Raw genomic sequence first — 12,743 nt, forward strand, 5'->3', positions numbered from 1 at the left:
CCCAGGCATTCATCCAACAGAAATGCACAAACACATGCATCAGAGGGGAAGCTCAAGAATGTGCATAGAAACACTTTTTTATTGCCAAATGAAAAACAAGCTAAATTCTCAACCACAGTAGAATAGATAAATCGTGGTATATTTACACAAAGGAATACTATGTATGAAAACAAATAAAACTACACGTATCTTTATGGATAAATCTCAAATAATATTGAGTGACAGAGGCAAGGCATAAATGACTATGTATTATATAATTTCATTTAAATTTAAATGTATTTCCGAAATGGGCAGAACTAAGTTATGATGGAAGAAGTCTACCTGTAAGGAGGAGAGGGCCCAATGACTGGGAAAAGCTATAGTGGAGCTTCTGGCCATGGGTACTGCTCTATTCATCAATCTGTGTAACGATTTCACTGGTAAATTCATTTTATAAAAACTCATTGAACTGTACACTTATGACTTTTATATATATGGAAAACTATTTAGGGAGAAGAAAGGATGAGTGGAGTGTGACAAGAGAAGCAAAGATTCAAACCCAAGAAAGTCCAGATAAGATCTAGATGCGATTCTTGGCTTCTACTGTCTCCCTTGTCTTTGGAGCCTAGTTGTTTCTCTTGCCTTTGGTTTTGTGAGATCTTTTCCAATAATCCCCCTGCCCCCTGTATTTCTGTTGTTGTTGTTGTTGTTGTTATACTATCTAAACAAATCTGGAAGGCGTTTCCTTAACTTGGGGCTTTTTGAAAGGAAAAAAATAAACAAGGATTTGCTAAGAATAATCTGAACCCACACACTGAAATAGAGTTATACATTTTTTACTCTACCTACTAGTTACCAGAAGTGACAAACTCTGTCATCAAATTCTGACACATAATCCCTGAACAAAACAATTTATGAGAAACTTTAATGGAAACATAGCACCAAAACGAAATTTTCACAGATACTTTTAAGAGCAATTTGATTACTTTTTAAGGGCAGATTAACTAAAGTATATTTAACTAAAATTACTATATTATCTGAGCTTTTTTTCATTCAGAGAATCAATTCAAAATAAGCAAATGTTCCATTGTCCAACCCCTAGAAAGAACCTCTGGAGATTTTGTTTTAAAATGAAACAATGAGGCTGATGAGAAAACAGATAAATTAGGTATATACTAAAGTGGCTAGGTGTATGTGTTTATGATGCAAGGCTGTTAACAGTGACATTTGAATAGTTCATGGTTTGGGAGGATTTTCAGAGTCAAATGATCAGCTACATTCAACTACCTTTGGCCCCACATGTATTTAAAATAATTTAATTTCAAAGAAGCTTTCAATGGATTAAGTTTATCTGAGAGAGTCTTAATTTATGTGGCTTTAATACAGGTGACTTTGTTGGCAAACCTCAGTTGTTTTGTCTGTAATAGATAATTTACAGCAAGGCACTAACCCCAGTAAAAAAACAAAGATTTGTGAAAGCATTGCTACCTTGAAATTCTTCAATACTAGGTCTTTTACTTTGTAAAGGGATTAGTCTGCTGAGTTGTAAGAGGCTTATTTTGGCTTGTTATTAATTTAACATTTCAAAGCATCTATTCACAAGATTATATTTAATTAAATATTAATGTGCAAAAGTTTAAGCCACGTCCACATATAATATCTCTATCAATCCTCAAAAATTGCTACACAAAAGGAAGAATGGGTGTTACGCTTACTTTTTCAGAAAGAAAAGTGAACACTTGAAAAAATTTGGGTACTTGGTTTACGGACATGTTTTTGGTAATGGGCAGGACCAGGGATCAACTGCAGGTTTCTTCCCTTCTAATAAAGTACTCTTGTCAGTAGATAGTTTTGCTATATATTAGATAGATAAATATTGTACAAATTGATTTAGATCCAGTCTCTTTATAAGAATGGCCTTTTCTCTATGTAACCCACATCTGTTATTAAAAACATTTTAATACAAAATTCATGCACGAATTTTATTCATATTCTTTTTTTATTATTAGAATTTATAAACTCATGTCAACAAGTAACTTATGTCATTTATCTTTCCACCCAGAAATAGGGCAACTTAATATTTTCTATATCAATGGCACACAAATTTTCTATTTGTCTGCTTTATTGGTCCCAAAGAAGACCACTAAACTGTGAAACTTCTATTGTGTGCAGAATGACAGGACCGTAGGATATCCCTACTATTATGATTCATGGAGTGAAGAGTATTAGAATGTGAAATGTTGGTTTATTTCCTTCACACATTTTCTTTTTCCTCTTTATTCTTTTTCTTTTTTTTCCAACCCACTGGATCATTTGAAGCTTCTATTTTCAACTGTTAATTTGTAGTTGATTTTATTGGATCCCTGAGTTTCACCTTTCCCTACTTTTTACTGAACGCTTTCTTCCTTCCCTGGTCTATGTTGCACCCAGTACACAAGGACAGGGGAAAGAGTCAAAACAACCACCTCGATAATAAGTTAATACTCTCTCTCTAGGGCAAACAGCCCAGTTTTGAAACAATTGTCTTGCTAACCCTTTCTTCCAATTATTTCCCACCCTTGTGAAGAAGCTTTCCCAACATCAATAGTGTGACACTCTCTTGGTTAGATTTGGTCTACTTTATATTTCACTTACTTATATTTCCCATCTCATTCTCTTGGTGGTTCAGCACCTGAAGGCAGAGTTCTTTTCTTGCTGTACATCTAGCAGAGTACCTAAGAGAGAAACTTGAATGAAAGCTTCTTCTTTAAACCTAATTGTTCAAGTCCTGATGAGCCAGTTTTTGCTTTCTCCAAATATTTGTCATCATTGCTCGCTTTCTCTCAACTCCTTTTCAAGTGTCTGGCTCAGTATTTCTTACTGGTCAATGAGAGTGGCTTGAACTCTTACTATGTAATTCTTCTCCACCAAAGAATTTTATTCTGGGATTTGGAGGTGCGGTGGGGAAGAAGGCAGACTAGACAGAAATCATGCACCCAAAAATGTTTAAAGGCTTGTCGCTAAGAGAAAATTGTAACTATGTCATGTTCAAGTGTATTTTTAACCTCCTAAAATGTGTTTCTCCTTTTTCTAATCACAAAAGCCAGTGTAAACTATTTAATTCCACAATTACAGGATGAAGAACTAAAAACAGCATAGCCTGAGGCAAGAAGTGAGCATCCTCACACTCCATCCTCATTAGTGAGGATAAATGTGTCATCACTGGGCAGCCCAGTAAGTATCCCTCATTTGTGTATTAATTAAAAAGAAAGCTTGGTGGTAACATGAATCTATATGACAGAAAACCGTACAGTTGTCTAACTTCAAAACAGTAGTAAGAAAGCGGTTTTATGTTCTAATTTAAAAGGCCTATATTTTACTATTACACGCCATCGCACATATGTTCATGGCTCTCCGTCTCCCATGCTACCTCTGAACCACGTTACTACTGTTAGAACACTGGTTTTTGGATAGCAATTGAAGAGCAGAGGGAGGAAGGGAAGTTTTTCAAGAAGTAAAGGGATTTCCATTGTTTCCAGGAAACTGCTAAAATATGTATATGTGTGTGTTTTCTGAGCATTTCTCACACGTTTTCAAGGCTCAGTTTCCCACCTCTGATTTTTTTATCCATTTTCTGCCTAGCCTGCTCATTGCTAGCATCAACAGATGGGATCCCCCAAATGTGAGAAAGTGTGATTAGACAGTGACTTCATGGGACAAATGGAGGACTTCTTTGCAAATGGGAGAGGAAAGTATTCCTATATCCATTTCAGAATGCGAAAGCAGAGTTTTTGCTCAGATTTTTTTCTCCAAAGTTATGGGAACTGATTCAAATGTAAAACTTGGCAACATCTTGTTCTTAAGATGATGCATAAACATTGATTGCCTCATATGCTTAAAGGAGATGTTAGGACTTTTTTCCTTAGGACAATTAGAAGCTAACCAAAAGGCAAAGTGTTGGAAATGTACATGTTAACTTTCCATGGTACCAGAAAGGAAGACATATAGAATATTGGCTACTGCCCAGTGACTCTCTTTCACATGCTTTCTGCTCCTTGTTGTGAATTTAGAAAAGGCTTTCATTTTTGTGTGGTGTAGAGTTGGGCTCTGCCATACATATGATTTGAGACATAAAGGACAAAGGGGGTTCTCCCTTTATATAAGATACATTTTAAAATAAGAGAAAGTGTGAAGTATTGTTCTCTTATTCTTCATGGACCATTACTTACTTCCATCAGTACAGCAATTTTGATTGTGTCAGGATATGAACCATTTTGGCAAATGGGAGCTAAGTGCTTTTTAGGTTTAAATATTTAAATAAATAAATGGAAATCAGGAAAAAGTCATAGTTTCCAAGTGAGTAAGATCATTTCTTTAAAAAATGTAGAGCTCCTTAGAACTACAGCTGTAAAACTCAGGCATTTTCATATTTATGGCATCTTTTGAGTCAAATAAATATTTTTGTTTTACTGTGAAATTTGTACAGATAATTAAAACTTCATGAAGAAACAGTGATTTCTATCCAAGTTCTCATACTTAGACATGGAATTGTCCCCTCACCTCCATTCTTACTCCATTCACTCTAGAGCAGAAGTGAAACTAGTACTGCCAGGCATCTTTGACATACAGAATTCCTGGAAATCAGCTTAGCTTTCAGTCTACACATGACTGAAGATCTTAGCCAATAAAATTACATGTATAATTGTGTGTTGTGACTTGTGAAAGTCATTTTTTATGGCCTTTAAACTATATTCATGGTATCCCTAGAACAATACTTCTTTCAGACTAGTTATACATGAATCAGCAAAGTAGACAAGGTAGGATATTAAGTAAGTTTAAAAATAAATGTAAGGCTAGAGGGAAAATATTTCTCTTCCCACAGAATTAGTGACCTTTACAGTCATCATCTCCATCTATTTGCACCTATCCTTCACCCCACTTTTGCCTAAGGCGTTTTCATTTGATCTTTGTTGTACGTGCTACTCAAAGCCCTCAGATGATGACAATAATCAAGACAAATGAGAGAAAATCTGAAGCCATAGTGGGCTCTTACTGTCCCTCCACCTGTGTGAAGAAAAGAAATGTGGTTGAAAATGTTCTATTAGTCTTTCATATTTTCTTTTCTTTAAAACCCACCCCACTCCCTTCCTGGGAATTCATTTGTCGGAAAAATACTGTATCTTCTAAGGTATTGTTTTTAGATAAATGGTTTTTTTTTAATACAGCTATTAAAAAGAAATTCCACTCCCCTTCTATCCTAGAGAAATGATTGTTGAATTTGAGTAGTCACACTGGATACATTTAAATGGAGGCTTCCAATTCAATATATTGTTTTTCTTCAAAACATATTAAAATTACTTGCTACCAGACTATATGTTATAAAAGAAAAGTTAATCAATAAAAATGGCCCCTTTCATTTCAAAGCAAAGCTTGCTATTCTGGAAAAACACCTCTCAGTGAGAAGTAACACACTGCCAAATGGAAAGCATGAGAATCATTATTGTCATTTTACCATTTCTCTCCACTCTTAAAGATTCTCTGAAACAACAGGCAAACCTGATTTACTTTTGTATCTGTTACCACAGAACTATGGGGAAGAACTAAACTCAACTACAGTCTGTTCTTTGCCTTATGTACGCTGTTTTACTCCCATCATAATCACCAATAGTGACCCTCTTTCCCATCTGTTGATTTTTTTTTTTCCTTTGCTGAAACAGTGCTTTGGTTTCAAAAATACAGATCTCAAAATCATTAACCTAGAAAGAACCTGGCCTTCATTCACTTCCTTTATGAGATGTTAAAGCAGTCTCAAGGGTTTGCTAAAATAAACTAACGGGCTGTAGAGGAGAATAACACACCATCTGGCCAAGGCAGTGAGGCTGAGAATGGATAGCCTAGGTAATTACTTTAGGTGAATCTATTACAACACATGGAAATGACAGAAAGGTTGGATATTTTCTTTCTTTGCCCTGTGAATCTTCCTATGGTCTTAACGATGGAATAGTCAGCTGGAACAAAGAGGAATCCAGGGATAATGTAGAGAAATGATAGTATGAGTGATGGGACCACTAGTAAGAGACATCAATGACTAACAATTCCACTAGACCTCTGCTGTTCAATGAAGACGGAAATTTTCTGTTTATGGAAAAGACTCACGGAAAGAACTTTGTGTAAATATGCCTATATACATTGAATTACTCAGTACACTAAAGAATCCAGTTAATGTAAAAGGAAAACTGTATTGGAATAGATTTATGCCCCATTAATTTAGATTTTATAAACATGGATACCTTAACTGTCTCTGAGATCTCTTCAGAAAGAACTTTCCTTGACTCCGACCTACGTTTTATCAATTAAGAAATTCCTCTTGAGGCAAACCTGCTTATAAATGGGCCACCTGATCTCCATCTTTCAGAATTAGGACATATCTCTATCCATACTACCTCCATCTTCTATTTCCCCCCACTTATCAGCCCACTCTGACAGAGCTTCTGCCCCAGTCATTCTACGCAAATAATTGCTTCCTGTTTGCCAAATACACAGTCAGGCAATGTTACTTCATACTACTTGACTTCTCAGGATCTTCCAACGCAATCATCTCCTCCTTCTCAGGTATTCTCTTATGTTTGCTTTCAGGGTGCTGTACCTTTCTGTAACAGCTTTTCCAGGCATTTCCCCCCTTTCCATCCCCTAAATATCGATTTTCACAGAACTCAGTTTATAGGCCCTCTCTGCACTCTCACTAGGTAATCATCTTTTCTGATGACGTTAGAAACCATCATTATACAACACTGAAGAGGTTAAGTAAATACCCTAGGGTCCTGAACTGAAAAGGGAAACAGCAGGATGAAGGTGTGATGCATCCTCTAGCTGTAGCCACTGACAAGACCTAGCACCAGCGATCAACCCAAAATCAGTGAGTAGCCAGATTGTATTTAATACAATACCATTTTTCTTTAAATACCATTTTTCTACTAAAAAAAACTGGGGTTCCCAAGAGAAATGGTTGACTGTAGGTATAAGGCCGGAAATGTGTCAAAATTGTCCAGAAACTAAATTAAGAGGCTTTTTGAAACACCAAATGAAATAATAGACCTAAGCAATGATCCTCAATGGCTGCTAATGTCAGAAAAAGCAAGAAAACTACGCATTTTGTGCCAATATGAATGTTTGTGACCAAAAATAATTAAATCTGAGCCTGCTAAAAATCTATAGATGTAAGTACAGTGGTTCTGCCTTATCTGTGGTTTTGCTTCCTGAGGTTTCAGTTACCTGTGGTCAACTGAGTTCTGAAAATATGGAATAGGAAATTCCAGAAATAAACAATTCATAGGTTTTAAGTTGCACATCATTCTGAGTACCGTAATGAAATCTCACACCATCCTGCTCCATCTCCATCCAGGACACAAACTGCTCCTTTGTCCAACGGATCCACACTGTAGATGCTACTTGCCTATTAGTTACTTAGTAGCCTTCTCGATTCTCAGATTGTCACAGAATCACAGTGCTTGTGTTCAAGTAAACCTTATTTTACTTTATAATGGCCCCCAAGGCATGAGAACCCTGTAGCTAATGTCTAAATGAAACCTTATCATACATATGCATGTGTAGAAAAAAAACACAGTGTCTACATGGTTCTGTACTATCTGTCATTTCAGGTATCTACTGGGGGTCTTGGAATGTATTCCCCACAGATAAGAAGGAACTACTGTACTAATTTACAGAAGGAAATGGAGAAAGGAAAAATAACTCTATGGTGATGCAATCAGAAAAAAATCCAGTTTGTAAGACTCTCTACCAGACCAAGAATTTAGTTTATCCACAAATAAATTGCAAGAGAGAGAGAGAGAGAGGGAAGCAAAAGCCTACAGATTAAAAGAAATGTAAGAAAAAAATTAACTATAATGTAAGCACTTTATTCCAACCCTGATTCAAAAACAATCTGTAACTAATAATTTATGAATAGTTAAGGGAATTGTGACACTGACAGAATATATAATATTAAATAATTGTTACTTTAGTTGTTATAATGATATTGTGACTATATTTTTATAGAGTGCTCAACTTTTAGAAATCCATACAGACTTACGATGCAAATTATATATCCAGGAGTTTATTCAAAATAATCTAGTAGTGTCAGCAGCAGTGGTGGGGAAGAGGGGATAGGGGATGGAGGGTGTAGTTAAAACAAGACTGGCCATAAATCAATAATTGTTTAAACTGGGTGAAGGGCACATTGTATTGGTGTCTTTTGTGTGCCTTTTAATCTATAAAAAAAGCTTTTTAAAAGACCATATGCTCATGTTATCTGAACTTGTATAATTAGTCCTGCTCTCCTCTGACCACAGAAGTTGTATATGCTTATACCTTGACATCTCAGTATCACTGGTTTATAGAAATCTCAAACTTACTATATGCAAAACACAACCCAAATTCTCCAAGGTCCACTAAAATAACAAGAGCAATAAAACCTGTGTTTGTGTGTGTGTGCAGAACATACAGGTCTATGACATAGATATGTGTGTGCAGAACATACAGGTCTATGACATAGATATATGTGTGCCATGGTGGTTTGCTGCACCTATTGACCCATACTATAAGTTCCCTCGCATCACTCTCCACTCCCCCCCACCAACAGACCCTGGTGTGTGTCATTCTCCTCTCTGTGTCCATGTGTTCTCATTGTTCAACTCCCACTTATGATTGAGAACATCCAGTGTTTGGTTTCCATTTCCTGTATTAGTTTGCTGAGGATGATGGCTTCCAGCTTCATTCATGTTCCTGCAAAGGACATTATTGCATTACTTTTTATGGCTGCATAGTATTCCATGGTGTATATGTACCACATTTTCTTTATCCAGTCTATCATTGATGGGCATTTGGGTTGGTTCCATGTCTGCTATTGTAAATAGTGCTGCAATAAACATATGTGTACATGTGTCTTTATAGTAGAATGATTTATATTCCTTTGGGTATATACCCAGTAATGTGATTGCTGAGTCAAATGTTATTTCTGGTTCGAGATCCTTGAGGAATCTCCATACTGCCTTCCACAATGGTTGGACTAATTTATATTCCCACCAGCAGTGTAAAAGCATTCCTATTTCTCCACATCCTCGCAAACATCTATTGTTTCCTGACTTTTTAATAATCGCCATTCTGACTGGCGTGAAAGGGTATCTCACTGTGGTTTTTATTTGCATTTCTCTGATGATCAGTGATGTTTAGCATTTTTAAATATGTTTGTTGGCTGCATAAATGTCTTCTTTTGAGGAGTGTCTGTTCATATCCTTTGCCCATTTTTTGATGGGGTTTTTTCTTGTAAATTTATTTAAGTTCCTTTTAAATTCTGGATATTAGACCTTTGTCAGATGGGTGGTAATATGGTTTGGCTGTGTCCCCACTGAAATCTCAACTGGAATTTCATCTCCCGGAATTCCCACATGTTGTTGGAGGGACCCAGGGGGAGGTAATTGAATCATGGGGGGTCGGTCTTTCCTGTGCTATTCTTGTGATAGTGAATAAGTCTCACAAGATCTGATAGGTTTATTAGGGGTTTCTGCTGTTGCTTCTTCCTCATTTTCTCTCACTACTGCCATGTAAGAAGTGCCTTTCACCTACTGCCATGATTCTGAGGCCTACTCAGCCATGTGGAGCTGTAAGTCCAATTAAACCTCTTTTTCTTCCAAGTCTTGGGTATGTCTTGAATATGGACTTATACAGTATATTTGTACCAGGAGAGTGGGGTGCTGCTGAAAATATTCCTGAAAATGTGGAAGCAACTTTGGAACTGGATAAAACGTTTGGAACAGAATAAGAGGTTGGAACAGTTTGGAGTGCTCAGAAGAAGACAGGAAAATGTGGGAAAGTTTGGAACTTCCTAGAAACTTGTTGAATGGCTTTGAACAAAATGCTGATGGTGATATGGACAATGAAATCCAGTTGGTCTCAGATGGAGCTGAGGAACTTGTTGGGAACTGGAACAAAGAAGATGACTCATGGTATGTTTTAGCAAAGACACTAGTGGCATTTTTCCTCTGCCCTAGTGATTTGTGGAACTTTGAACTTGAGAGAGATGATTTAGGGTATCTGGTGGAAGAAATTTCTAAGCAGCAAAGCATTCAAGAGGTGACTTGGGTGATGTTAAAGGATAAGGGAAGGAGACAATAAAAGTTTGAAAAATTTGCAGCCTGACTATGTGATAGGAAAGAAAAACCCATTTTCTGGGGAGAAATTCAAGCTAGATGCAGAAATTTGCACAAGTAGCAAAGAGCCTAATGTTCATCCCCAAGACCATGGGGGAAATGTCTCCAAGCCATGTCAGAGACCTTCATGGCAACCCCGCTCATCACAGGCCCAGAGGCCCAGGAGGAAAAAGTGGTTTCATAGGCTGGGCCCATGGTCCCCGTGCTGTGTGCAGCCTTAGGGACTTGGTGCTCTGTGTCCCAGCTGCTCCAGCCTTGGCTGAAAGTGGCCAATGTGTAGCTCGAGCTGTGGCTTTAGAGGGTGGAAGCCCTAAGCCTTGGCATCTTCCAATGCTATTGAGCCTGTGGGTACACAGAAGTCAAGAATTGAGGTTTGTGAACCTCCACCTAGATTTCAGAAGATATATGGAAACGCCTGGATGCCCATACAAAAGCTTGCTCCAGGGCTGGGGCCCTCATGGAGATTCTCTGCTAGGGCAGTGTGGAAGGGAAATGAGGGGTTGGAGCCCCAACACAGAGTCCCTTCTGGGGCACTACCTAGTGGAACTGTGAGAAGAAGGTCACAGTCCTCTAAACCCCAGAATGGTAGATCCACCGACAGCTTGGACTGTGCACCTGGAAAAGCCACACACACTCAAAAGCCAGCCCGTGAAAGCAGCCAGGAGGGAGGCTATACCCTGCAAAGCCACAGGGGAGGAGCTGTCCAAGACAATGGGAACCCACATTTTGCATCAGCGTGACCTGGATGTGAAACCTGGAGTCAAAGGAGATTATTTTGGAGATTTAAAGTTTGACTGTCCCATGGGGTTTCAGACTTGCATGGGGCCTGTAGCCCCTTTGTTTTGGCCAAATTCTCCCATTTGGAATGGCTATATTTACCAAATACCTGTTATCCCATTGTATCTAGCTTGCTTTGGATTCTACAGGCTTATAGGTGAAAAGGACTTGCCTTGTCTCAGATGAGAATTTGGACTGTGGACTTTTGGGTTAATGCTGAAATAAGTCTTTGAGGGACTGTGGGGAAGGCATGATTGGTTTTGAAATGTGAGGGCTTGAGATCTGGAGGGGTCAGGGGTGGAATGATATGGTTTGGCTGTGTCCCCACCAAAATCTCAACTTAAATTGTATCTCCCAGAATTCCCACCTGTTGTGGGAGGGACCCAGGGGGAGGTAATTGAATCACGGGGGCCGATCTTTCCTGTGCTATTCTCGTGACAGTGAATAAGTCTTATGAGATCTGATAGGCTTATCAGGGGGTTTCCGCTTTTGCTTCTTCCCGATTTTCTCTTGCTGCCACCAAATAAGAAGGCCTTTTACCTCCTGCCATGATTCTGAGGCCTTCTCGCCCATGTGGAACTGTAAGTCCAATTAAAACTCTTTTTCTTCCCAGTCTCAAGTATGTCTTGAAAATGTACTAATACAGGTAGATTACAAAAATGTTCTCCCATTTGGTAAGTTGCCTGTTCACGCTGATGATGTTTCTTTTGCCGTGCAGAAGCTCTTCAGTTTAATTAGATCCCATTTGTCAAGTTTGGCTTTTGTTGCTTTTGGCATTTTGTCAGGAAGACTTCGTCCATGCCTATGTCCTGAATGGTGTTGCCTAAGTTTTCTTCTAGAGTTTTTATGGTTTTGGGTTTTACATTTAAGTCTTTAATCCATCTTGAGTTAATTTTTGTATAAGGCGTAAGGAAGGGGTCCAGTTTCAGTTTTCTGCATATGGCTAGCCAGTTTTCCCAGCACCATTTGCTGAGTTGAAGATCCTTTCCCCATTGCTTGTTTTTGTCAGAATAAAACCTGTTTTTTTCCTAGTCTCTCCCCACTCGTACTTTTTGCAGCATACACTCAGTTGCTGTGTGTCATCCTTAATTCTTCCCTCTTCCAAGCCTCTCCATCCAATCCAACATCATGATTGTTAGCTCCCCCATCAGCAATCATTAAAATAAGACCAAATCCATCTCTTCTGCCCCTTCATAATCTAGGCTACCATCATCTCTCACATAGACTACTGCCATAGCCTATTAATTCATGTCTCTTTTCTATACTGGCCTTAAATATAATCATTTTCCACATAACAGACATAATGATACTTTACTTTAAAAGTGTGAATTGGATCATGCTTAAAATCTCTTAATTGCTTCCCATTACATTTAGAATAATATCTAAATGTACCCTGTCCTCCAAGGACATACTTACCTCTTATACCTCACTCACTGGCAGCTCAATGAGCTCCAGCCATGTGAACTTGAATGCTCCAAGTTCCCTCACATATGGAAGCTTTCAGCACATGCTATTTCCACTGCTAAGAATGCCACTTCTATGATCTGTTCACCCTGGGACTTTTAATTCACAAGACCCTAAAATCCTTCCTCTTCACCCTTTATTTGCCATCAGAGCACATATTTCATTTTTCATTGTACTTATCTTGATTTATAATTACACATCTGTTTGCTTATATTTTAATTACCTGTGTCCCACCGAACCATGAATTCCACAAGAGAATCCAATTTCAGTTTAGTGCATCAATACTGAGTGTTGTCTAGCACACAGTAGGAACTCAATAAATATTTGTTAAATAAAAAC

At 38.0% G+C, this 12,743-nt stretch overlaps 1 long non-coding RNA gene across 2 annotated transcripts in view; it reads left to right on the top strand.

Moving 5' to 3' along the window:
• LOC104006543 (uncharacterized) overlaps positions 1 to 3,197 on the top strand; it is a 495,672-nt gene extending 492,475 nt beyond the window's left edge. For both annotated transcript variants that reach the window (XR_010157320.1, XR_010157321.1), the window contains one exon: positions 3,094 to 3,197. This is a non-coding gene — a long non-coding RNA (uncharacterized LOC104006543). The remainder of the gene's footprint in view (positions 1 to 3,093) is intronic.
• Positions 3,198 to 12,743: the final 9,546 nt, after the last annotated feature.

Source organism: Pan troglodytes, chromosome 4, assembly GCF_028858775.2.
Source record: "Pan troglodytes isolate AG18354 chromosome 4, NHGRI_mPanTro3-v2.0_pri, whole genome shotgun sequence".
In the NCBI taxonomy this organism is placed as follows: domain Eukaryota; kingdom Metazoa; phylum Chordata; class Mammalia; order Primates; family Hominidae; genus Pan; species Pan troglodytes.